The sequence below is a fragment of the Mesoplodon mirus genome, assembly GCF_964341445.2.
Source record: "Mesoplodon mirus genome assembly, contig: HAP1_SCAFFOLD_80, whole genome shotgun sequence".
Lineage (NCBI taxonomy): Eukaryota > Metazoa > Chordata > Mammalia > Artiodactyla > Ziphiidae > Mesoplodon > Mesoplodon mirus.
The window spans coordinates 2,639,324-2,662,905 of record NW_028295781.1 but is presented as its reverse complement, the minus strand read 5'-3'; positions in this window follow the sequence as shown (position 1 = coordinate 2,662,905).

The window sequence follows — 23,582 nt, the reverse complement described above, 5'->3', positions numbered from 1 at the left end:
CAGGAAAAGAAACTTATCATAAGATATCACTTAGGAAGATCCTGTAAACATGGCTACACATGAACTGAGTTAGGCAAGAGAACAGAGTCTCACATTTAGAAAACACTCTTATGCCTGCTTAAGGGGGAAGGAGAGGTGGGGTGATGCATCAAACCAGAGTTTGATATAAGCACAGGTACCGTTCCAAAAACCAACTATGGAATAGACAAGACCTACACCTTCCTCAGTGAAAGGGACTCAAAACCCCATATTTCCCGCAGAGGAATAGATCTGACTAGTAAGAATCTTAAAACCTATGTATTGATATGTCTCCGTAAGGGAATCAAGTGTGTCTAGACTGGCATAAACAGGGCAGCGAGAATCAGCTCAAACCCACTCTAAAAAGGAATTTCAAAAACAGAACAAAGAAACAGGGAAATTCTTTACAATTCCTTCAGGGTCTCTGATGCAACCTGGAATGACCCTATCTACAATGACAGCTGGATGTGGCATAAGGCTGGACACTTGGGACTGAGAGGATTGGTGAGATTGGGTGAGCAAATGCAGACCCTTTAAAGCAATAACGCATGGCACCCATTCCATGGGTCCCAGCTCTCCAGGTTGAAGGGAATATTACTACAGCTATAACATGTACGGGAAACCTAGAGAATGGACACACTGTGAATACGAAAGGTTTCTAAAACTCAACGAAGAGTCCCTCTCCTGGTGCTCCGGTTTGACTTTCCAACTGCTTTCCTATCAATCTCCCAACTTGGAGAGACAGCCCCTTTAAGCTCCTGGTTCGCACAGGTTGCCAATTTGGCAGAGGATGAAAGGGAAGAGGGAGAACCAATGAGAGAGTAGCTGTTAGGCATTTGGATGGGCACATGTCACTCTAATTTCCCGGCAGGAAGAAGAATTAACCAAAGTCTCAGCCACCCACCGGGAACCAGTATAGGTCCTGAACCAAAAGTTTGGACTTGCGTTCAGCTCACAAAAAACGAGTTGAAAAATGGAGCTCAGGGGCACAGCAATTCACAAACTGGCAGAGTAATCAAGGCCCACTATCGTCCAAAAATCTGTTGAGGGAAGGCAACGAGGCGGACTTGAAAGCGAGGCAGAATAGCAGGAAAGAGATTTCAAGAGGTACGTTGGAATCGCCTGTAAAGCACAGGAAGAGGGGCACAACTTCGACAATGATGCACTTGGCCAAAAAGGGCGTATGCGTTTTCTCCTGAATATATTCAGGAGAAAACGCATACGCCCTTTTTGGCCAAGCAAGCAAGCGGGCAATGCAAATCTGCACTACAAAGAAGTATCACTTCCCACCGGTCAAAAGGGACATCCACAAAATGTGTAAAAACCAGAAAGGCAAGACAGGCCCTGGAGAACAGGGAGCCTTGTTATGCTGATGGGCGGGATGTAAGTTGCCAACTGCCTCACTGGAGGAGTGCATTGTGTTCCCTAAAACAAGTAAACAACAGAGCTACAGAGCCAAGGGCACTTCCAGTCTAGGGAATATACCTTGGGAAAACTGAAAATCCATAAGACAGAGCCACCCCCAAATTGAGGGCTGCACTGCTTACAGGAACCTCAACCTGGGTACACCTGAAATATCCCAGGAAATATAAAAATGGTTCCAAACATTGTGGAACTTACGTACGACGGAATATCCCTCAGCCACGAAATCAATGTCATAAGACCAGTAGCAGCAAAATGAGTGGATTCAGGTACGATGATTCTAAGGGAAAGAAGTCACACAGGAAAAGAAACTTATCATAAGATATCACTTAGGAAGATCCTGTAAACATGGCTACACATGAACTGAGTTAGGCAAGAGAACAGAGTCTCACATTTAGAAAACACTCTTATGCCTGCTTAAGGGGGAAGGAGAGGTGGGGTGATGCATCAAACCAGAGTTTGATATAAGCACAGGTACCGTTCCAAAAACCAACTATGGAATAGACAAGACCTACACCTTCCTCAGTGAAAGGGACTCAAAACCCCATATTTCCCGCAGAGGAATAGATCTGACTAGTAAGAATCTTAAAACCTATGTATTGATATGTCTCCGTAAGGGAATCAAGTGTGTCTAGACTGGCATAAACAGGGCAGCGAGAATCAGCTCAAACCCACTCTAAAAAGGAATTTCAAAAACAGAACAAAGAAACAGGGAAATTCTTTACAATTCCTTCAGGGTCTCTGATGCAACCTGGAATGACCCTATCTACAATGACAGCTGGATGTGGCATAAGGCTGGACACTTGGGACTGAGAGGATTGGTGAGATTGGGTGAGCAAATGCAGACCCTTTAAAGCAATAACGCATGGCACCCATTCCATGGGTCCCAGCTCTCCAGGTTGAAGGGAATATTACTACAGCTATAACATGTACGGGAAACCTAGAGAATGGACACACTGTGAATACGAAAGGTTTCTAAAACTCAACGAAGAGTCCCTCTCCTGGTGCTCCGGTTTGACTTTCCAACTGCTTTCCTATCAATCTCCCAACTTGGAGAGACAGCCCCTTTAAGCTCCTGGTTCGCACAGGTTGCCAATTTGGCAGAGGATGAAAGGGAAGAGGGAGAACCAATGAGAGAGTAGCTGTTAGGCATTTGGATGGGCACATGTCACTCTAATTTCCCGGCAGGAAGAAGAATTAACCAAAGTCTCAGCCACCCACCGGGAACCAGTATAGGTCCTGAACCAAAAGTTTGGACTTGCGTTCAGCTCACAAAAAACGAGTTGAAAAATGGAGCTCAGGGGCACAGCAATTCACAAACTGGCAGAGTAATCAAGGCCCACTATCGTCCAAAAATCTGTTGAGGGAAGGCAACGAGGCGGACTTGAAAGCGAGGCAGAATAGCAGGAAAGAGATTTCAAGAGGTACGTTGGAATCGCCTGTAAAGCACAGGAAGAGGGGCACAACTTCGACAATGATGCACTTGGCCAAAAAGGGCGTATGCGTTTTCTCCTGAATATATTCAGGAGAAAACGCATACGCCCTTTTTGGCCAAGCAAGCAAGCGGGCAATGCAAATCTGCACTACAAAGAAGTATCACTTCCCACCGGTCAAAAGGGACATCCACAAAATGTGTAAAAACCAGAAAGGCAAGACAGGCCCTGGAGAACAGGGAGCCTTGTTATGCTGATGGGCGGGATGTAAGTTGCCAACTGCCTCACTGGAGGAGTGCATTGTGTTCCCTAAAACAAGTAAACAACAGAGCTACAGAGCCAAGGGCACTTCCAGTCTAGGGAATATACCTTGGGAAAACTGAAAATCCATAAGACAGAGCCACCCCCAAATTGAGGGCTGCACTGCTTACAGGAACCTCAACCTGGGTACACCTGAAATATCCCAGGAAATATAAAAATGGTTCCAAACATTGTGGAACTTACGTACGACGGAATATCCCTCAGCCACGAAATCAATGTCATAAGACCAGTAGCAGCAAAATGAGTGGATTCAGGTACGATGATTCTAAGGGAAAGAAGTCACACAGGAAAAGAAACTTATCATAAGATATCACTTAGGAAGATCCTGTAAACATGGCTACACATGAACTGAGTTAGGCAAGAGAACAGAGTCTCACATTTAGAAAACACTCTTATGCCTGCTTAAGGGGGAAGGAGAGGTGGGGTGATGCATCAAACCAGAGTTTGATATAAGCACAGGTACCGTTCCAAAAACCAACTATGGAATAGACAAGACCTACACCTTCCTCAGTGAAAGGGACTCAAAACCCCATATTTCCCGCAGAGGAATAGATCTGACTAGTAAGAATCTTAAAACCTATGTATTGATATGTCTCCGTAAGGGAATCAAGTGTGTCTAGACTGGCATAAACAGGGCAGCGAGAATCAGCTCAAACCCACTCTAAAAAGGAATTTCAAAAACAGAACAAAGAAACAGGGAAATTCTTTACAATTCCTTCAGGGTCTCTGATGCAACCTGGAATGACCCTATCTACAATGACAGCTGGATGTGGCATAAGGCTGGACACTTGGGACTGAGAGGATTGGTGAGATTGGGTGAGCAAATGCAGACCCTTTAAAGCAATAACGCATGGCACCCATTCCATGGGTCCCAGCTCTCCAGGTTGAAGGGAATATTACTACAGCTATAACATGTACGGGAAACCTAGAGAATGGACACACTGTGAATACGAAAGGTTTCTAAAACTCAACGAAGAGTCCCTCTCCTGGTGCTCCGGTTTGACTTTCCAACTGCTTTCCTATCAATCTCCCAACTTGGAGAGACAGCCCCTTTAAGCTCCTGGTTCGCACAGGTTGCCAATTTGGCAGAGGATGAAAGGGAAGAGGGAGAACCAATGAGAGAGTAGCTGTTAGGCATTTGGATGGGCACATGTCACTCTAATTTCCCGGCAGGAAGAAGAATTAACCAAAGTCTCAGCCACCCACCGGGAACCAGTATAGGTCCTGAACCAAAAGTTTGGACTTGCGTTCAGCTCACAAAAAACGAGTTGAAAAATGGAGCTCAGGGGCACAGCAATTCACAAACTGGCAGAGTAATCAAGGCCCACTATCGTCCAAAAATCTGTTGAGGGAAGGCAACGAGGCGGACTTGAAAGCGAGGCAGAATAGCAGGAAAGAGATTTCAAGAGGTACGTTGGAATCGCCTGTAAAGCACAGGAAGAGGGGCACAACTTCGACAATGATGCACTTGGCCAAAAAGGGCGTATGCGTTTTCTCCTGAATATATTCAGGAGAAAACGCATACGCCCTTTTTGGCCAAGCAAGCAAGCGGGCAATGCAAATCTGCACTACAAAGAAGTATCACTTCCCACCGGTCAAAAGGGACATCCACAAAATGTGTAAAAACCAGAAAGGCAAGACAGGCCCTGGAGAACAGGGAGCCTTGTTATGCTGATGGGCGGGATGTAAGTTGCCAACTGCCTCACTGGAGGAGTGCATTGTGTTCCCTAAAACAAGTAAACAACAGAGCTACAGAGCCAAGGGCACGTCCAGTCTAGGGAATATACCTTGGGAAAACTGAAAATCCATAAGACAGAGCCACCCCCAAATTGAGGGCTGCACTGCTTACAGGAACCTCAACCTGGGTACACCTGAAATATCCCAGGAAATATAAAAATGGTTCAAAACATCGTGGAACTTACGTACGACGGAATATCCCTCAGCCACGAAATCAATGTCATAAGACCAGTAGCAGCAAAATGAGTGGATTCAGGTACGATGATTCTAACTGAAAGAAGTCCACAGAAAAAGAAACTTATCATAAGATATCACTTAGGAAGATCCTGTAAACATGGCTACACATGAACTGAGTTAGGCAAGAGAACAGAGTCTCACATTTAGAAAACACTCTTATGCCTGCTTAAGGGGGAAGGAGAGGTGGGGTGATGCATCAAACCAGAGTTTGATATAAGCACAGGTACCGTTCCAAAAACCAACTATGGAATAGACAAGACCTACACCTTCCTCAGTGAAAGGGACTCAAAACCCCATATTTCCCGCAGAGGAATAGATCTGACTAGTAAGAATCTTAAAACCTATGTATTGATATGTCTCCGTAAGGGAATCAAGTGTGTCTAGACTGGCATAAACAGGGCAGCGAGAATCAGCTCAAACCCACTCTAAAAAGGAATTTCAAAAACAGAACAAAGAAACAGGGAAATTCTTTACAATTCCTTCAGGGTCTCTGATGCAACCTGGAATGACCCTATCTACAATGACAGCTGGATGTGGCATAAGGCTGGACACTTGGGACTGAGAGGATTGGTGAGATTGGGTGAGCAAATGCAGACCCTTTAAAGCAATAACGCATGGCACCCATTCCATGGGTCCCAGCTCTCCAGGTTGAAGGGAATATTACTACAGCTATAACATGTACGGGAAACCTAGAGAATGGACACACTGTGAATACGAAAGGTTTCTAAAACTCAACGAAGAGTCCCTCTCCTGGTGCTCCGGTTTGACTTTCCAACTGCTTTCCTATCAATCTCCCAACTTGGAGAGACAGTCCCTTTAAGCTCCTGGTTCGCACAGGTTGCCAATTTGGCAGAGGATGAAAGGGAAGAGGGAGAACCAATAAGAGAGTAGCTGTTAGGCATTTGGATGGGCACATGTCACTCTAATTTCCCGGCAGGAAGAAGAATTAACCAAAGTCTCAGCCACCCACCGGGAACCAGTATAGGTCCTGAACCAAAAGTTTGGACTTGCGTTCAGCTCACAAAAAACGAGTTGAAAAATGGAGCTCAGGGGCACAGCAATTCACAAACTGGCAGAGTAATCAAGGCCCACTATCGTCCAAAAATCTGTTGAGGGAAGGCAACGAGACGGACTTGAAAGCCAGGCAGAAGAGCAGGAAAGAGATTTCAAGAGGTACGTTGGAATTGCTTGTAAAGCACAGGAAGAGGGGCACAACTTCGACCATGATGCACTTGGCCAAAAAGGGCGTATGCGTTTTCTCCTGAATATATTCAGGAGAAAACGCATACGCCCTTTTTGGCCAAGCAAGCAAGCGGGCAATGCAAATCTGCACTACAAAGAAGTATCACTTCCCACCGGTCAAAAGGGACATCCACAAAATGTGTAAAAACCAGAAAGGCAAGACAGGCCCTGGAGAACAGGGAGCCTTGTTATGCTGATGGGCGGGATCTAAGTTGCCAACTGCCTCACTGGAGGAGTGCATTGTGTTCCCTAAAACAAGTAAACAACAGAGCTACAGAGCCAAGGGCACGTCCAGTCTAGGGAATATACCTTGGGAAAACTGAAAATCCATAAGACAGAGCCACCCCCAAATTGAGGGCTGCACTGCTTACAAGAACCTCAACCTGGGTACACCTGAAATATCCCAGGAAATATAAAAATGGTTCCAAACATTGTGGAACTTACGTACGACGGAATATCCCTCAGCCACGAAATCAATGTCATAAGACCAGTAGCAGCAAAATGAGTGGATTCAGGTACGATGATTCTAAGGGAAAGAAGTCACACAGGAAAAGAAACTTATCATAAGATATCACTTAGGAAGATCCTGTAAACATGGCTACACATGAACTGAGTTAGGCAAGAGAACAGAGTCTCACATTTAGAAAACACTCTTATGCCTGCTTAAGGGGGAAGGAGAGGTGGGGTGATGCATCAAACCAGAGTTTGATATAAGCACAGGTACCGTTCCAAAAACCAACTATGGAATAGACAAGACCTACACCTTCCTCAGTGAAAGGGACTCAAAACCCCATATTTCCCGCAGAGGAATAGATCTGACTAGTAAGAATCTTAAAACCTATGTATTGATATGTCTCCGTAAGGGAATCAAGTGTGTCTAGACTGGCATAAACAGGGCAGCGAGAATCAGCTCAAACCCACTCTAAAAAGGAATTTCAAAAACAGAACAAAGAAACAGGGAAATTCTTTACAATTCCTTCAGGGTCTCTGATGCAACCTGGAATGACCCTATCTACAATGACAGCTGGATGTGGCATAAGGCTGGACACTTGGGACTGAGAGGATTGGTGAGATTGGGTGAGCAAATGCAGACCCTTTAAAGCAATAACGCATGGCACCCATTCCATGGGTCCCAGCTCTCCAGGTTGAAGGGAATATTACTACAGCTATAACATGTACGGGAAACCTAGAGAATGGACACACTGTGAATACGAAAGGTTTCTAAAACTCAACGAAGAGTCCCTCTCCTGGTGCTCCGGTTTGACTTTCCAACTGCTTTCCTATCAATCTCCCAACTTGGAGAGACAGTCCCTTTAAGCTCCTGGTTCGCACAGGTTGCCAATTTGGCAGAGGATGAAAGGGAAGAGGGAGAACCAATGAGAGAGTAGCTGTTAGGCATTTGGATGGGCACATGTCACTCTAATTTCCCGGCAGGAAGAAGAATTAACCAAAGTCTCAGCCACCCACCGGGAACCAGTATAGGTCCTGAACCAAAAGTTTGGACTTGCGTTCAGCTCACAAAAAACGAGTTGAAAAATGGAGCTCAGGGGCACAGCAATTCACAAACTGGCAGAGTAATCAAGGCCCACTATCGTCCAAAAATCTGTTGAGGGAAGGCAACGAGGCGGACTTGAAAGCGAGGCAGAATAGCAGGAAAGAGATTTCAAGAGGTACGTTGGAATCGCCTGTAAAGCACAGGAAGAGGGGCACAACTTCGACAATGATGCACTTGGCCAAAAAGGGCGTATGCGTTTTCTCCTGAATATATTCAGGAGAAAACGCATACGCCCTTTTTGGCCAAGCAAGCAAGCGGGCAATGCAAATCTGCACTACAAAGAAGTATCACTTCCCACCGGTCAAAAGGGACATCCACAAAATGTGTAAAAACCAGAAAGGCAAGACAGGCCCTGGAGAACAGGGAGCCTTGTTATGCTGATGGGCGGGATGTAAGTTGCCAACTGCCTCACTGGAGGAGTGCATTGTGTTCCCTAAAACAAGTAAACAACAGAGCTACAGAGCCAAGGGCACTTCCAGTCTAGGGAATATACCTTGGGAAAACTGAAAATCCATAAGACAGAGCCACCCCCAAATTGAGGGCTGCACTGCTTACAGGAACCTCAACCTGGGTACACCTGAAATATCCCAGGAAATATAAAAATGGTTCCAAACATTGTGGAACTTACGTACGACGGAATATCCCTCAGCCACGAAATCAATGTCATAAGACCAGTAGCAGCAAAATGAGTGGATTCAGGTACGATGATTCTAAGGGAAAGAAGTCACACAGGAAAAGAAACTTATCATAAGATATCACTTAGGAAGATCCTGTAAACATGGCTACACATGAACTGAGTTAGGCAAGAGAACAGAGTCTCACATTTAGAAAACACTCTTATGCCTGCTTAAGGGGGAAGGAGAGGTGGGGTGATGCATCAAACCAGAGTTTGATATAAGCACAGGTACCGTTCCAAAAACCAACTATGGAATAGACAAGACCTACACCTTCCTCAGTGAAAGGGACTCAAAACCCCATATTTCCCGCAGAGGAATAGATCTGACTAGTAAGAATCTTAAAACCTATGTATTGATATGTCTCCGTAAGGGAATCAAGTGTGTCTAGACTGGCATAAACAGGGCAGCGAGAATCAGCTCAAACCCACTCTAAAAAGGAATTTCAAAAACAGAACAAAGAAACAGGGAAATTCTTTACAATTCCTTCAGGGTCTCTGATGCAACCTGGAATGACCCTATCTACAATGACAGCTGGATGTGGCATAAGGCTGGACACTTGGGACTGAGAGGATTGGTGAGATTGGGTGAGCAAATGCAGACCCTTTAAAGCAATAACGCATGGCACCCATTCCATGGGTCCCAGCTCTCCAGGTTGAAGGGAATATTACTACAGCTATAACATGTACGGGAAACCTAGAGAATGGACACACTGTGAATACGAAAGGTTTCTAAAACTCAACGAAGAGTCCCTCTCCTGGTGCTCCGGTTTGACTTTCCAACTGCTTTCCTATCAATCTCCCAACTTGGAGAGACAGCCCCTTTAAGCTCCTGGTTCGCACAGGTTGCCAATTTGGCAGAGGATGAAAGGGTAGAGGGAGAACCAATGAGAGAGTAGCTGTTAGGCATTTGGATGGGCAGATGTCACTCTAATTTCCCGGCAGGAAGAAGAATTAACCAAAGTCTCAGCCTCCCACCGGGAACCAGTAGAGGTCCTGAACCAAAAGTTTGGACTTGCGTTCAGCTCACAAAAAACGAGTTGAAAAATGGAGCTCAGGGGCACAGCAATTCACAAACTGGCAGAGTAATCAAGGCCCACTATCGTCCAAAAATCTTTTGAGGGAAGGCAACGAGGCGGACTTGAAAGCGAGGCAGAAGAGCAGGAAACAGATTTCAAGAGGTACGTTGGAATCGCCTGTAAAGCACAGGAAGAGGGGCACAACTTCGACAATGATGCACTTGGCCAAAAAGGGCGTATGCGTTTTCTCCTGAATATATTCAGGAGAAAACGCATACGCCCTTTTTGGCCAAGCAAGCAAGCGGGCAATGCAAATCTGCACTACAAAGAAGTATCACTTCCCACCGGTCAAAAGGGACATCCACAAAATGTGTAAAAACCAGAAAGGCAAGGCAGGCCCTGGAGAACAGGGAGCCTTGTTATGCTGATGGGCGGGATGTAAGTTGCCAACTGCCTCACTGGAGGAGTGCATTGTGTTCCCTAAAACAAGTAAACAACAGAGCTACAGAGCCAAGGGCACTTCCAGTCTAGGGAATATACCTTGGGAAAACTGAAAATCCATAAGACAGAGCCACCCCCAAATTGAGGGCTGCACTGCTTACAAGAACCTCAACCTGGGTACACCTGAAATATCCCAGGAAATATAAAAATGGTTCCAAACATTGTGGAACTTACGTACGACGGAATATCCCTCAGCCACGAAATCAATGTCATAAGACCAGTAGCAGCAAAATGAGTGGATTCAGGTACGATGATTCTAAGGGAAAGAAGTCACACAGGAAAAGAAACTTATCATAAGATATCACTTAGGAAGATCCTGTAAACATGGCTACACATGAACTGAGTTAGGCAAGAGAACAGAGTCTCACATTTAGAAAACACTCTTATGCCTGCTTAAGGGGGAAGGAGAGGTGGGGTGATGCATCAAACCAGAGTTTGATATAAGCACAGGTACCGTTCCAAAAACCAACTATGGAATAGACAAGACCTACACCTTCCTCAGTGAAAGGGACTCAAAACCCCATATTTCCCGCAGAGGAATAGATCTGACTAGTAAGAATCTTAAAACCTATGTATTGATATGTCTCCGTAAGGGAATCAAGTGTGTCTAGACTGGCATAAACAGGGCAGCGAGAATCAGCTCAAACCCACTCTAAAAAGGAATTTCAAAAACAGAACAAAGAAACAGGGAAATTCTTTACAATTCCTTCAGGGTCTCTGATGCAACCTGGAATGACCCTATCTACAATGACAGCTGGATGTGGCATAAGGCTGGACACTTGGGACTGAGAGAATTGGTGAGATTGGGTGAGCAAATGCAGACCCTTTAAAGCAATAACGCATGGCACCCATTCCATGGGTCCCAGCTCTCCAGGTTGAAGGGAATATTACTACAGCTATAACATGTACGGGAAACCTAGAGAATGGACACACTGTGAATACGAAAGGTTTCTAAAACTCAACGAAGAGCCCCTCTCCTGGTGCTCCGGTTTGACTTTCCAACTGCTTTCCTATCAATCTCCCAACTTGGAGAGACAGCCCCTTTAAGCTCCTGGTTCGCACAGGTTGCCAATTTGGCAGAGGATGAAAGGGAAGAGGGAGAACCAATGAGAGAGTAGCTGTTAGGCATTTGGATGGGCACACGTCACTCTAATTTCCCGGCAGGAAGAAGAATTAACCAAAGTCTCAGCCAACCAACGGGAACCAGTATAGGTCCTGAACCAAAAGTTTGGACTTGCGTTCAGCTCACAAAAAAAGAGTTGAAAAATGGAGCTCAGGGGCACAGCAATTCACAAACTGGCAGAGTAATCAAGGCCCACTATCGTCCAAAAATCTGTTGAGGGAAGGCAACGAGGCGGACTTGAAAGCGAGGCAGAAGAGCAGGAAAGAGATTTCAAGAGGTACGTTGGAATCGCCTGTAAAGCACAGGAAGAGGGGCACAACTTCGACAATGATGCACTTGGCCAAAAAGGGCGTATGCGTTTTCTCCTGAATATATTCAGGAGAAAACGCATACGCCCTTTTTGGCCAAGCAAGCAAGCGGGCAATGCAAATCTGCACTACAAAGAAGTATCACTTCCCACCGGTCAAAAGGGACATCCACAAAATGTGTAAAAACCAGAAAGGCAAGGCAGGCCCTGGAGAACAGGGAGCCTTGTTATGCTGATGGGCGGGATGTAAGTTGCCAACTGCCTCACTGGAGGAGTGCATTGTGTTCCCTAAAACAAGTAAACAACAGAGCTACAGAGCCAAGGGCACTTCCAGTCTAGGGAATATACCTTGGGAAAACTGAAAATCCATAAGACAGAGCCACCCCCAAATTGAGGGCTGCACTGCTTACAAGAACCTCAACCTGGGTACACCTGAAATATCCCAGGAAATATAAAAATGGTTCCAAACATTGTGGAACTTACGTACGACGGAATATCCCTCAGCCACGAAATCAATGTCATAAGACCAGTAGCAGCAAAATGAGTGGATTCAGGTACGATGATTCTAAGGGAAAGAAGTCACACAGGAAAAGAAACTTATCATAAGATATCACTTAGGAAGATCCTGTAAACATGGCTACACATGAACTGAGTTAGGCAAGAGAACAGAGTCTCACATTTAGAAAACACTCTTATACCTGCTTAAGGGGGAAGGAGAGGTGGGGTGATGCATCAAACCAGAGTTTGATATAAGCACAGGTACCGTTCCAAAAACCAACTATGGAATAGACAAGACCTACACCTTCCTCAGTGAAAGGGACTCAAAACCCCATATTTCCCGCAGAGGAATAGATCTGACTAGTAAGAATCTTAAAACCTATGTATTGATATGTCTCCGTAAGGGAATCAAGTGTGTCTAGACTGGCATAAACAGGGCAGCGAGAATCAGCTCAAACCCACTCTAAAAAGGAATTTCAAAAACAGAACAAAGAAACAGGGAAATTCTTTACAATTCCTTCAGGGTCTCTGATGCAACCTGGAATGACCCTATCTACAATGACAGCTGGATGTGGCATAAGGCTGGACACTTGGGACTGAGAGGATTGGTGAGATTGGGTGAGCAAATGCAGACCCTTTAAAGCAATAACGCATGGCACCCATTCCATGGGTCCCAGCTCTCCAGGTTGAAGGGAATATTACTACAGCTATAACATGTACGGGAAACCTAGAGAATGGACACACTGTGAATACGAAAGGTTTATAAAACTCAACGAAGAGCCCCTCTCCTCGTGCTCCGGTTTGACTTTCCAACTGCTTTCCTATCAATCTCCCAACTTGGAGAGACAGCCCCTTTAAGCTCCTGGTTCGCACAGGTTGCCAATTTGGCAGAGGATGAAAGGGAAGAGGGAGAACCAATGAGAGAGTAGCTGTTAGGCATTTGGATGGGCACACGTCACTCTAATTTCCCGGCAGGAAGAAGAATTAACCAAAGTCTCAGCCACCCACCGGGAACCAGTATAGGTCCTGAACCAAAAGTTTGGACTTGCGTTCAGCTCACAAAAAACGAGTTGAAAAATGGAGCTCAGGGGCACAGCAATTCACAAACTGGCAGAGTAATCAAGGCCCACTATCGTCCAAAAATCTGTTGAGGGAAGGCAACGAGGCGGACTTGAATGCGAGGCAGAATAGCAGGAAACAGATTTCAAGAGGTACGTTGGAATCGCCTGTAAAGCACAGGAAGAGGGGCACAACTTCGACAATGATGCACTTGGCCAAAAAGGGCGTATGCGTTTTCTCCTGAATATATTCAGGAGAAAACGCATACGCCCTTTTTGGCCAAGCAAGCAAGCGGGCAATGCAAATCTGCACTACAAAGAAGTATCACTTCCCACCGGTCAAAAGGGACATCCACAAAATGTGTAAAAACCAGAAAGGCAAGGCAGGCCCTGGAGAACAGGGAGCCTTGTTATGCTGATGGGCGGGATGTAAGTTGCCAACTGCCTCACTGGAGGAGTGCATTGTGTTCCCTAAAACAAGTAAACAACAGAGCTACAGAGCCAAGGGCACTTCCAGTCTAGGGAATATACCTTGGGAAAACTGAAAATCCATAAGACAGAGCCACCCCCAAATTGAGGGCTGCACTGCTTACAGGAACCTCAACCTGGGTACACCTGAAATATCCCAGGAAATATAAAAATGGTTCCAAACATTGTGGAACTTACGTACGACGGAATATCCCTCAGCCACGAAATCAATGTCATAAGACCAGTAGCAGCAAAATGAGTGGATTCAGGTACGATGATTCTAAGGGAAAGAAGTCACACAGGAAAAGAAACTTATCATAAGATATCACTTAGGAAGATCCTGTAAACATGGCTACACATGAACTGAGTTAGGCAAGAGAACAGAGTCTCACATTTAGAAAACACTCTTATGCCTGCTTAAGGGGGAAGGAGAGGTGGGGTGATGCATCAAACCAGAGTTTGATATAAGCACAGGTATCGTTCCAAAAACCAACTATGGAATAGACAAGACCTACACCTTCCTCAGTGAAAGGGACTCAAAACCCCATATTTCCCGCAGAGGAATAGATCTGACTAGTAAGAATCTTAAAACCTATGTATTGATATGTCTCTGTAAGGGAATCAAGTGTGTCTAGACTGGCATAAACAGGGCAGCGAGAATCAGCTCAAACCCACTCTAAAAAGGAATTTCAAAAACAGAACAAAGAAACAGGGAAATTCTTTACAATTCCTTCAGGGTCTCTGATGCAACCTGGAATGACCCTATCTACAATGACAGCTGGATGTGGCATAAGGCTGGACACTTGGGACTGAGAGGATTGGTGAGATTGAGTGAGCAAATGCAGACTCTTTAAAGCAATAACGCATGGCACCCATTCCATGGGTCCCAGCTCTCCAGGTTGAAGGGAATATTACTACAGCTATAACATGTACGGGAAACCTAGAGAATGAACACACTGTGAATACGAAAGTTTTCTAAAACTCAACGAAGAGTCCCTCTCCTGGTGCTCCGGTTTGACTTTCCAACTGCTTTCCTATCAATCTCCCAACTTGGAGAGACAGCCCCTTTAAGCTCCTGGTTCGCACAGGTTGCCAATTTGGCAGAGGATGAAAGGGAAGAGGGAGAACCAATGAGAGAGTAGCTGTTAGGCATTTGGATGGGCACATGTCACTCTAATTTCCCGGCAGGAAGAAGAATTAACCAAAGTCTCAGCCACCCACCGGGAACCAGTATAGGTCCTGAACCAAAAGTTTGGACTTGCGTTCAGCTCACAAAAAACGAGTTGAAAAATGGAGCTCAGGGGCACAGCAATTCACAAACTGGCAGAGTAATCAAGGCCCACTATCGTACAAAAATCTGTTGAGGGAAGGCAACGAGGCGGACTTGAAAGCGAGGCAGAATAGCAGGAAACAGATTTCAAGAGGTACGTTGGAATCGCCTGTAAAGCACAGGAAGAGGGGCACAACTTCGACAATGATGCACTTGGCCAAAAAGGGCGTATGCGTTTTCTCCTGAATATATTCAGGAGAAAACGCATACGCCCTTTTTGGCCAAGCAAGCAAGCGGGCAACGCAAATCTGCACTACAAAGAAGTATCACTTCCCACCGGTCAAAAGGGACATCCACAAAATGTGTAAAAACCAGAAAGGCAAGGCAGGCCCTGGAGAACAGGGAGCCTTGTTATGCTGATGGGCGGGATGTAAGTTGCCAACTGCCTCACTGGAGGAGTGCATTGTGTTCCCTAAAACAAGTAAACAACAGAGCTACAGAGCCAAGGGCACTTCCAGTCTAGGGAATATACCTTGGGAAAACTGAAAATCCATAAGACAGAGCCACCCCCAAATTGAAGGATGCACTGCTTACAAGAACCTCAACGTGGGTACACCTGAAATATCCCAGGAAATATAAAAATGGTTCCAAACATTGTGGAACTTACATACGACGGAATATCCCTCAGCCACGAAATCAATGTCATAAGACCAGTAGCAGCAAAATGAGTGGATTCAGGTACGATGATTCTAAGTGAAAGAAGTCACACAGGAAAAGAAACTTATCATAAGATATCACTTAGGAAGATCCTGTAAACATGGCTACACATGAACTGAGTTAGGCAAGAGAACAGAGTCTCACATTTAGAAAACACTCTTATGCCTGCTTAAGGGGGAAGGAGAGGTGGGGTGATGCATCAAACCAGAGTTTGATATAAGCACAGGTACCGTTCCAAAAACCAACTATGGAATAGACAAGACCTACACCTTCCTCAGTGAAAGGGACTCAAAACCCCATATTTCCCGCAGAGGAATAGATCTGACTAGTAAGAATCTTAAAACCTATGTATTGATATGTCTCCGTAAGGGAATCAAGTGTGTCTAGACTGGCATAAACAGGGCAGCGAGAATCAGCTCAAACCCACTCTAAAAAGGAATTTCAAAAACAGAACAAAGAAACAGGGAAATTCTTTACAATTCCTTCAGGGTCTCTGATGCAACCTGGAATGACCCTATCTACAATGACAGCTGGATGTGGCATAAGGCTGGACACTTGGGACTGAGAGGATTGGTGAGATTGGGTGAGCAAATGCAGACCCTTTAAAGCAATAACGCATGGCACCCATTCCATGGGTCCCAGCTCTCCAGGTTGAAGGGAATATTACTACAGCTATAACATGTAAGGGAAACCTAGAGAATGGACACACTGTGAATACGAAAGGTTTCTAAAACTCAACGAAGAGCCCCTCTCCTGGTGCTCCGGTTTGACTTTCCAACTGCTTTCCTATCAATCTCCCAACTTGGAGAGACAGCCCCTTTAAGCTCCTGGTTCGCACAGGTTGCCAATTTGGCAGAGGATGAAAGGGAAGAGGGAGAACCAATGAGAGAGTAGCTGTTAGGCATTTGGATGGGCACACGTCACTCTAATTTCCCGGCAGGAAGAAGAATTAACCAAAGTCTCAGCCACCCACCGGGAACCAGTATAGGTCCTGAACCAAAAGTTTGGACTTGCGTTCAGCTCACAAAAAACGAGTTGAAAAATGGAGCTCAGGGGCACAGCAATTCACAAACTGGCAGAGTAATCAAGGCCCACTATCGTCCAAAAATCTGCTGAGGGAAGGCAACGAGGCGGACTTGAAAGCGAGGCAGAATAGCAGGAAACAGATTTCAAGAGGTACGTTGGAATCGCCTGTAAAGCACAGGAAGAGGGGCACAACTTCGACAATGATGCACTTGGCCAAAAAGGGCGTATGCGTTTTCTCCTGAATATATTCAGGAGAAAACGCATACGCCCTTTTTGGCCAAGCAAGCAAGCGGGCAATGCAAATCTGCACTACAAAGAAGTATCACTTCCCACCGGTCAAAAGGGACATCCACAAAATGTGTAAAAACCAGAAAGGCAAGACAGGCCCTGGAGAACAGGGAGCCTTGTTATGCTGATGGGCGGGATCTAAGTTGCCAACTGCCTCACTGGAGGAGTGCATTGTGTTCCCTAAAACAAGTAAACAACAGAGCTACAGAGCCAAGGGCACTTCCAGTCTAGGGAATATACATTGGGAAAACTGAAAATCCATAAGACAGAGCCACCCCCAAATTGAGGGCTGCACTGCTTACAGGAACCTCAACCTGGGTACACCTGAAATATCCCAGGAAATATAAAAATGGTTCCAAACATTGTGGAACTTACGTACGACGGAATATCCCTCAGCCACGAAATCAATGTCATAAGACCAGTAGCAGCAAAATGAGTGGATTCAGGTACGATGATTCTAAGGGAAAGAAGTCACACAGGAAAAGAAACTTATCATAAGATATCACTTAGGAAGATCCTGTAAACATGGCTACACATGAACTGAGTTAGGCAAGAGAACAGAGTCTCACATTTAGAAAACACTCTTATGCCTGCTTAAGGGGGAAGGAGAGGTGGGGTGATGCATCAAACCAGAGTTTGATATAAGCACAGGTACCGTTCCAAAAACCAACTATGGAATAGACAAGACCTACACCTTCCTCAGTGAAAGGGACTCAAAACCCCATATTTCCCGCAGAGGAATAGATCTGACTAGTAAGAATCTTAAAACCTATGTATTGATATGTCTCTGTAAGGGAATCAAGTGTGTCTAGACTGGCATAAACAGGGCAGCGAGAATCAGCTCAAACCCACTCTAAAAAGGAATTTCAAAAACAGAACAAAGAAACAGGGAAATTCTTTACAATTCCTTCAGGGTCTCTGATGCAACCTGGAATGACCCTATCTACAATGACAGCTGGATGTGGCATAAGGCTGGACACTTGGGACTGAGAGGATTGGTGAGATTGAGTGAGCAAATGCAGACCCTTTAAAGCAATAACGCATGGCACCCATTCCATGGGTCCCAGCTCTCCAGGTTGAAGGGAATATTACTACAGCTATAACATGTACGGGAAACCTAGAGAATGAACACACTGTGAATACGAAAGTTTTCTAAAACTCAACGAAGAGTCCCTCTCCTGGTGCTCCGGTTTGACTTTCCAACTGCTTTCCTATCAATCTCCCAACTTGGAGAGACAGCCCCTTTAAGCTCCTGGTTCGCACAGGTTGCCAATTTGGCAGAGGATGAAAGGGAAGAGGGAGAACCAATGAGAGAGTAGCTGTTAGGCATTTGGATGGGCACATGTCACTCTAATTTCCCGGCAGGAAGAAGAATTAACCAAAGTCTCAGCCACCCACCGGGAACCAGTATAGGTCCTGAACCAAAAGTTTGGACTTGCGTTCAGCTCACAAAAAACGAGTTGAAAAATGGAGCTCAGGGGCACAGCAATTCACAAACTGGCAGAGTAATCAAGGCCCACTATCGTACAAAAATCTGTTGAGGGAAGGCAACGAGGCGGACTTGAAAGCGAGGCAGAATAGCAGGAAACAGATTTCAAGAGGTACGTTGGAATCGCCTGTAAAGCACAGGAAGAGGGGCACAACTTCGACAATGATGCACTTGGCCAAAAAGGGCGTATGCGTTTTCTCCTGAATATATTCAGGAGAAAACGCATACGCCCTTTTTGGCCAAGCAAGCAAGCGGGCAACGCAAATCTGCACTACAAAGAAGTATCACTTCCCACCGGTCAAAAGGGACATCCACAAAATGTGTAAAAACCAGAAAGGCAAGGCAGGCCCTGGAGAACAGGGAGCCTTGTTATGCTGATGGGCGGGATGTAAGTTGCCAACTGCCTCACTGGAGGAGTGCATTGTGTTCCCTAAAACAAGTAAACAACAGAGCTACAGAGCCAAGGGCACTTCCAGTCTAGGGAATATACCTTGGGAAAACTGAAAATCCATAAGACAGAGCCACCCCCAAATTGAAGGATGCACTGCTTACAAGAACCTCAACGTGGGTACACCTGAAATATCCCAGGAAATATAAAAATGGTTCCAAACATTGTGGAACTTACATACGACGGAATATCCCTCAGCCACGAAATCAATGTCATAAGACCAGTAGCAGCAAAATGAGTGGATTCAGGTACGATGATTCTAAGTGAAAGAAGTCACACAGGAAAAGAAACTTATCATAAGATATCACTTAGGAAGATCCTGTAAACATGGCTACACATGAACTGAGTTAGGCAAGAGAACAGAGTCTCACATTTAGAAAACACTCTTATGCCTGCTTAAGGGGGAAGGAGAGGTGGGGTGATGCATCAAACCAGAGTTTGATATAAGCACAGGTACCGTTCCAAAAACCAACTATGGAATAGACAAGACCTACACCTTCCTCAGTGAAAGGGACTCAAAACCCCATATTTCCCGCAGAGGAATAGATCTGACTAGTAAGAATCTTAAAACCTATGTATTGATATGTCTCCGTAAGGGAATCAAGTGTGTCTAGACTGGCATAAACAGGGCAGCGAGAATCAGCTCAAACCCACTCTAAAAAGGAATTTCAAAAACAGAACAAAGAAACAGGGAAATTCTTTACAATTCCTTCAGGGTCTCTGATGCAACCTGGAATGACCCTATCTACAATGACAGCTGGATGTGGCATAAGGCTGGACACTTGGGACTGAGAGGATTGGTGAGATTGGGTGAGCAAATGCAGACCCTTTAAAGCAATAACGCATGGCACCCATTCCATGGGTCCCAGCTCTCCAGGTTGAAGGGAATATTACTACAGCTATAACATGTAAGGGAAACCTAGAGAATGGACACACTGTGAATACGAAAGGTTTCTAAAACTCAACGAAGAGCCCCTCTCCTGGTGCTCCGGTTTGACTTTCCAACTGCTTTCCTATCAATCTCCCAACTTGGAGAGACAGCCCCTTTAAGCTCCTGGTTCGCACAGGTTGCCAATTTGGCAGAGGATGAAAGGGAAGAGGGAGAACCAATGAGAGAGTAGCTGTTAGGCATTTGGATGGGCACACGTCACTCTAATTTCCCGGCAGGAAGAAGAATTAACCAAAGTCTCAGCCACCCACCGGGAACCAGTATAGGTCCTGAACCAAAAGTTTGGACTTGCGTTCAGCTCACAAAAAACGAGTTGAAAAATGGAGCTCAGGGGCACAGCAATTCACAAACTGGCAGAGTAATCAAGGCCCACTATCGTCCAAAAATCTGCTGAGGGAAGGCAACGAGGCGGACTTGAAAGCGAGGCAGAATAGCAGGAAACAGATTTCAAGAGGTACGTTGGAATCGCCTGTAAAGCACAGGAAGAGGGGCACAACTTCGACAATGATGCACTTGGCCAAAAAGGGCGTATGCGTTTTCTCCTGAATATATTCAGGAGAAAACGCATACGCCCTTTTTGGCCAAGCAAGCAAGCGGGCAATGCAAATCTGCACTACAAAGAAGTATCACTTCCCACCGGTCAAAAGGGACATCCACAAAATGTGTAAAAACCAGAAAGGCAAGACAGGCCCTGGAGAACAGGGAGCCTTGTTATGCTGATGGGCGGGATGTAAGTTGCCAACTGCCTCACTGGAGGAGTGCATTGTGTTCCCTAAAACAAGTAAACAACAGAGCTACAGAGCCAAGGGCACTTCCAGTCTAGGGAATATACCTTGGGAAAACTGAAAATCCATAAGACAGAGCCACCCCCAAATTGAGGGCTGCACTGCTTACAAGAACCTCAACCTGGGTACACCTGAAATATCCCAGGAAATATAAAAATGGTTCCAAACATTTTGGAACTTACGTACGATGGAATATCCCTCAGCCACGAAATCAATGTCATAAGACCAGTAGCAGCAAAATGAGTGGATTCAGGTACGATGATTCTAAGTGAAAGAAGTCACACAGGAAAAGAAACTTATCATAAGATATCACTTAGGAAGATCCTGTAAACATGGCTACACATGAACTGAGTTTGGTAAGAGAACAGAGTCTCACATTTAGAAAACACTCTTATGCCTGCTTAAGGGGGAAGGAGAGGTGGGGTGATGCATCAAACCAGAGTTTGATATAAGCACAGATACCGTTCCAAAAACCAACTATGGAATAGACAAGACCTACACCTTCCTCAGTGAAAGGGACTCAAAACCCCATATTTCCCGCAGAGGAATAGATCTGACTAGTAAGAATCTTAAAACCTATGTATTGATATGTCTCCATAAGGGAATAAATTGTGTCTAGACTGCCATAAACAGGGCAGCGAGAATCAGCTCAAACCCACTCTAAAAAGGAATTTCAAAAACAGAACAAAGAAACAGGGAAATTCTTTACAATTCCTTCAGGGTCTCTGATGCAACCTGGAATGACCCTATCTACAATGACAGCTGGATGTGGCATAAGGCTGGACACTTGGGACTGAGAGGATTGGTGAGATTGGGTGAGCAAATGCAGACCCTTTAAAGCAATAACGCATGGCACCCATTCCATGGGTCCCAACTCTCCAGGTTGAAGGGAATATTACTACAGCTATAACGTGTACGGGAAACCAAGAGAATGGACACACTGTGAATACGAAAGGTTTCTAAAACTCAACGAAGAGTCCCTCTCCTGGTGCTCCGGTTTGACTTTCCAACTGCTTTCCTATCAATCTCCCAACTTGGACAGACAGCCCCTTTAAGCTCCTGGTTCGCACAGGTTGCCAATTTGGCAGAGGATGAAAGGGAAGAGGGAGAACCAATGAGAGAGTAGCTGTTAGGCATTTGATTGGGCACATGTCACTCTAATTTCCCGGCAGGAAGAAGAATTAACCAAAGTCTCAGCCACCCACCGGGAACCAGTACAGGTCCTGAACCAAAAGTTTGGACTTGCGTTCAGCTCACAAAAAACGAGTTGAAAAATGGAGCTCAGGGGCACAGCAATTCACAAACTGGCAGAGTAATCAAGGCCAACTATCGTCCAAAAATCTGTTGAGGGAAGGCAATGAGGCGGACTTGAAAGCGAGGCAGAATAGCAGGAAACAGATTTCAAGAGGTACGTTGGAATCGCCTGTAAAGCACAGGAAGAGGGGCACAACTTCGACAATGATGCACTTGGCCAAAAAGGGCGTATGCGTTTTCTCCTGAATATATTCAGGAGAAAACGCATACGCCCTTTTTGGCCAAGCAAGCAAGCGGGCAATGCAAATCTGCACTACAAAGAAGTCTCACTTCCCACCGGTCAAAAGGGACATCCACAAAATGTGTAAAAACCAGAAAGGCAAGACAGGCCCTGGAGAACAGGGAGCCTTGTTATGCTGATGGGCGGGATGTAAGTTGCCAACTGCCTCACTGGAGGAGTGCATTGTGTTCCCTAAAACAAGTAAACAACAGAGCTACAGAGCCAAGGGCACGTCCAGTCTAGGGAATATACCTTGGGAAAACTGAAAATCCATAAGACAGAGCCACCCCCAAATTGAGGGCTGCACTGCTTACAGGAACCTCAACCTGGGTACACCTGAAATATCCCAGGAAATATAAAAATGGTTCCAAACATCGTGGAACTTACGTACAATGGAATATCCCTCAGCCATGAAATCAATGTCATAAGACCAGTAGCAGCAAAATGAGTGGATTCAGGTACGATGATTCTAACTGAAAGAAGTCCACAGAAAAAGAAACTTATCATAAGATATCACTTAGGAAGATCCTGTAAACATGGCTACACATGAACTGAGTTAGGCAAGAGAACAGAGTCTCACATTTAGAAAACACTCTTATGCCTGCTTAAGGGGGAAGGAGAGGTGGGGTGATGCATCAAACCAGAGTTTGATATAAGCACAGGTACCGTTCCAAAAACCAACTATGGAATAGACAAGACCTACACCTTCCTCAGTGAAAGGGACTCAAAACCCCATATTTCCCACAGAGGAATAGATCTGACTAGTAAGAATCTTAAAACCTATGTATTGATATGTCTCCGTAAGGGAATCAAGTGTGTCTAGACTGGCATAAACAGGGCAGCGAGAATCAGCTCAAACCCACTCTAAAAAGGAATTTCAAAAACAGAACAAAGAAACAGGGAAATTCTTTACAATTCCTTCAGGGTCTCTGATGCAACCTGGAATGACCCTATCTACAATGACAGCTGGATGTGGCATAAGGCTGGACACTTGGGACTGAGAGGATTGGTGAGATTGGGTGAGCAAATGCAGACCCTTTAAAGCAATAACGCATGGCACCCATTCCATGGGTCCCAGCTCTCCAGGTTGAAGGGAATATTACTACAGCTATAACATGTACGGGAAACCTAGAGAATGGACACACTGTGAATACGAAAGGTTTCTAAAACTCAACGAAGAGTCCCTCTCCTGGTGCTCCGGTTTGACTTTCCAACTGCTTTCCTATCAATCTCCCAACTTGGAGAGACAGCCCCTTTAAGCTCCTGGTTCGCACAGGTTGCCAATTTGGCAGAGGATGAAAGGGAAGAGGGAGAACCAATGAGAGAGTAGCTGTTAGGCATTTGGATGGGCACATGTCACTCTAATTTCCCGGCAGGAAGAAGAATTAACCAAAGTCTCAGCCACCCACCGGGAACCAGTAGAGGTCCTGAACCAAAAGTTTGGACTTGCGTTCAGCTCACAAA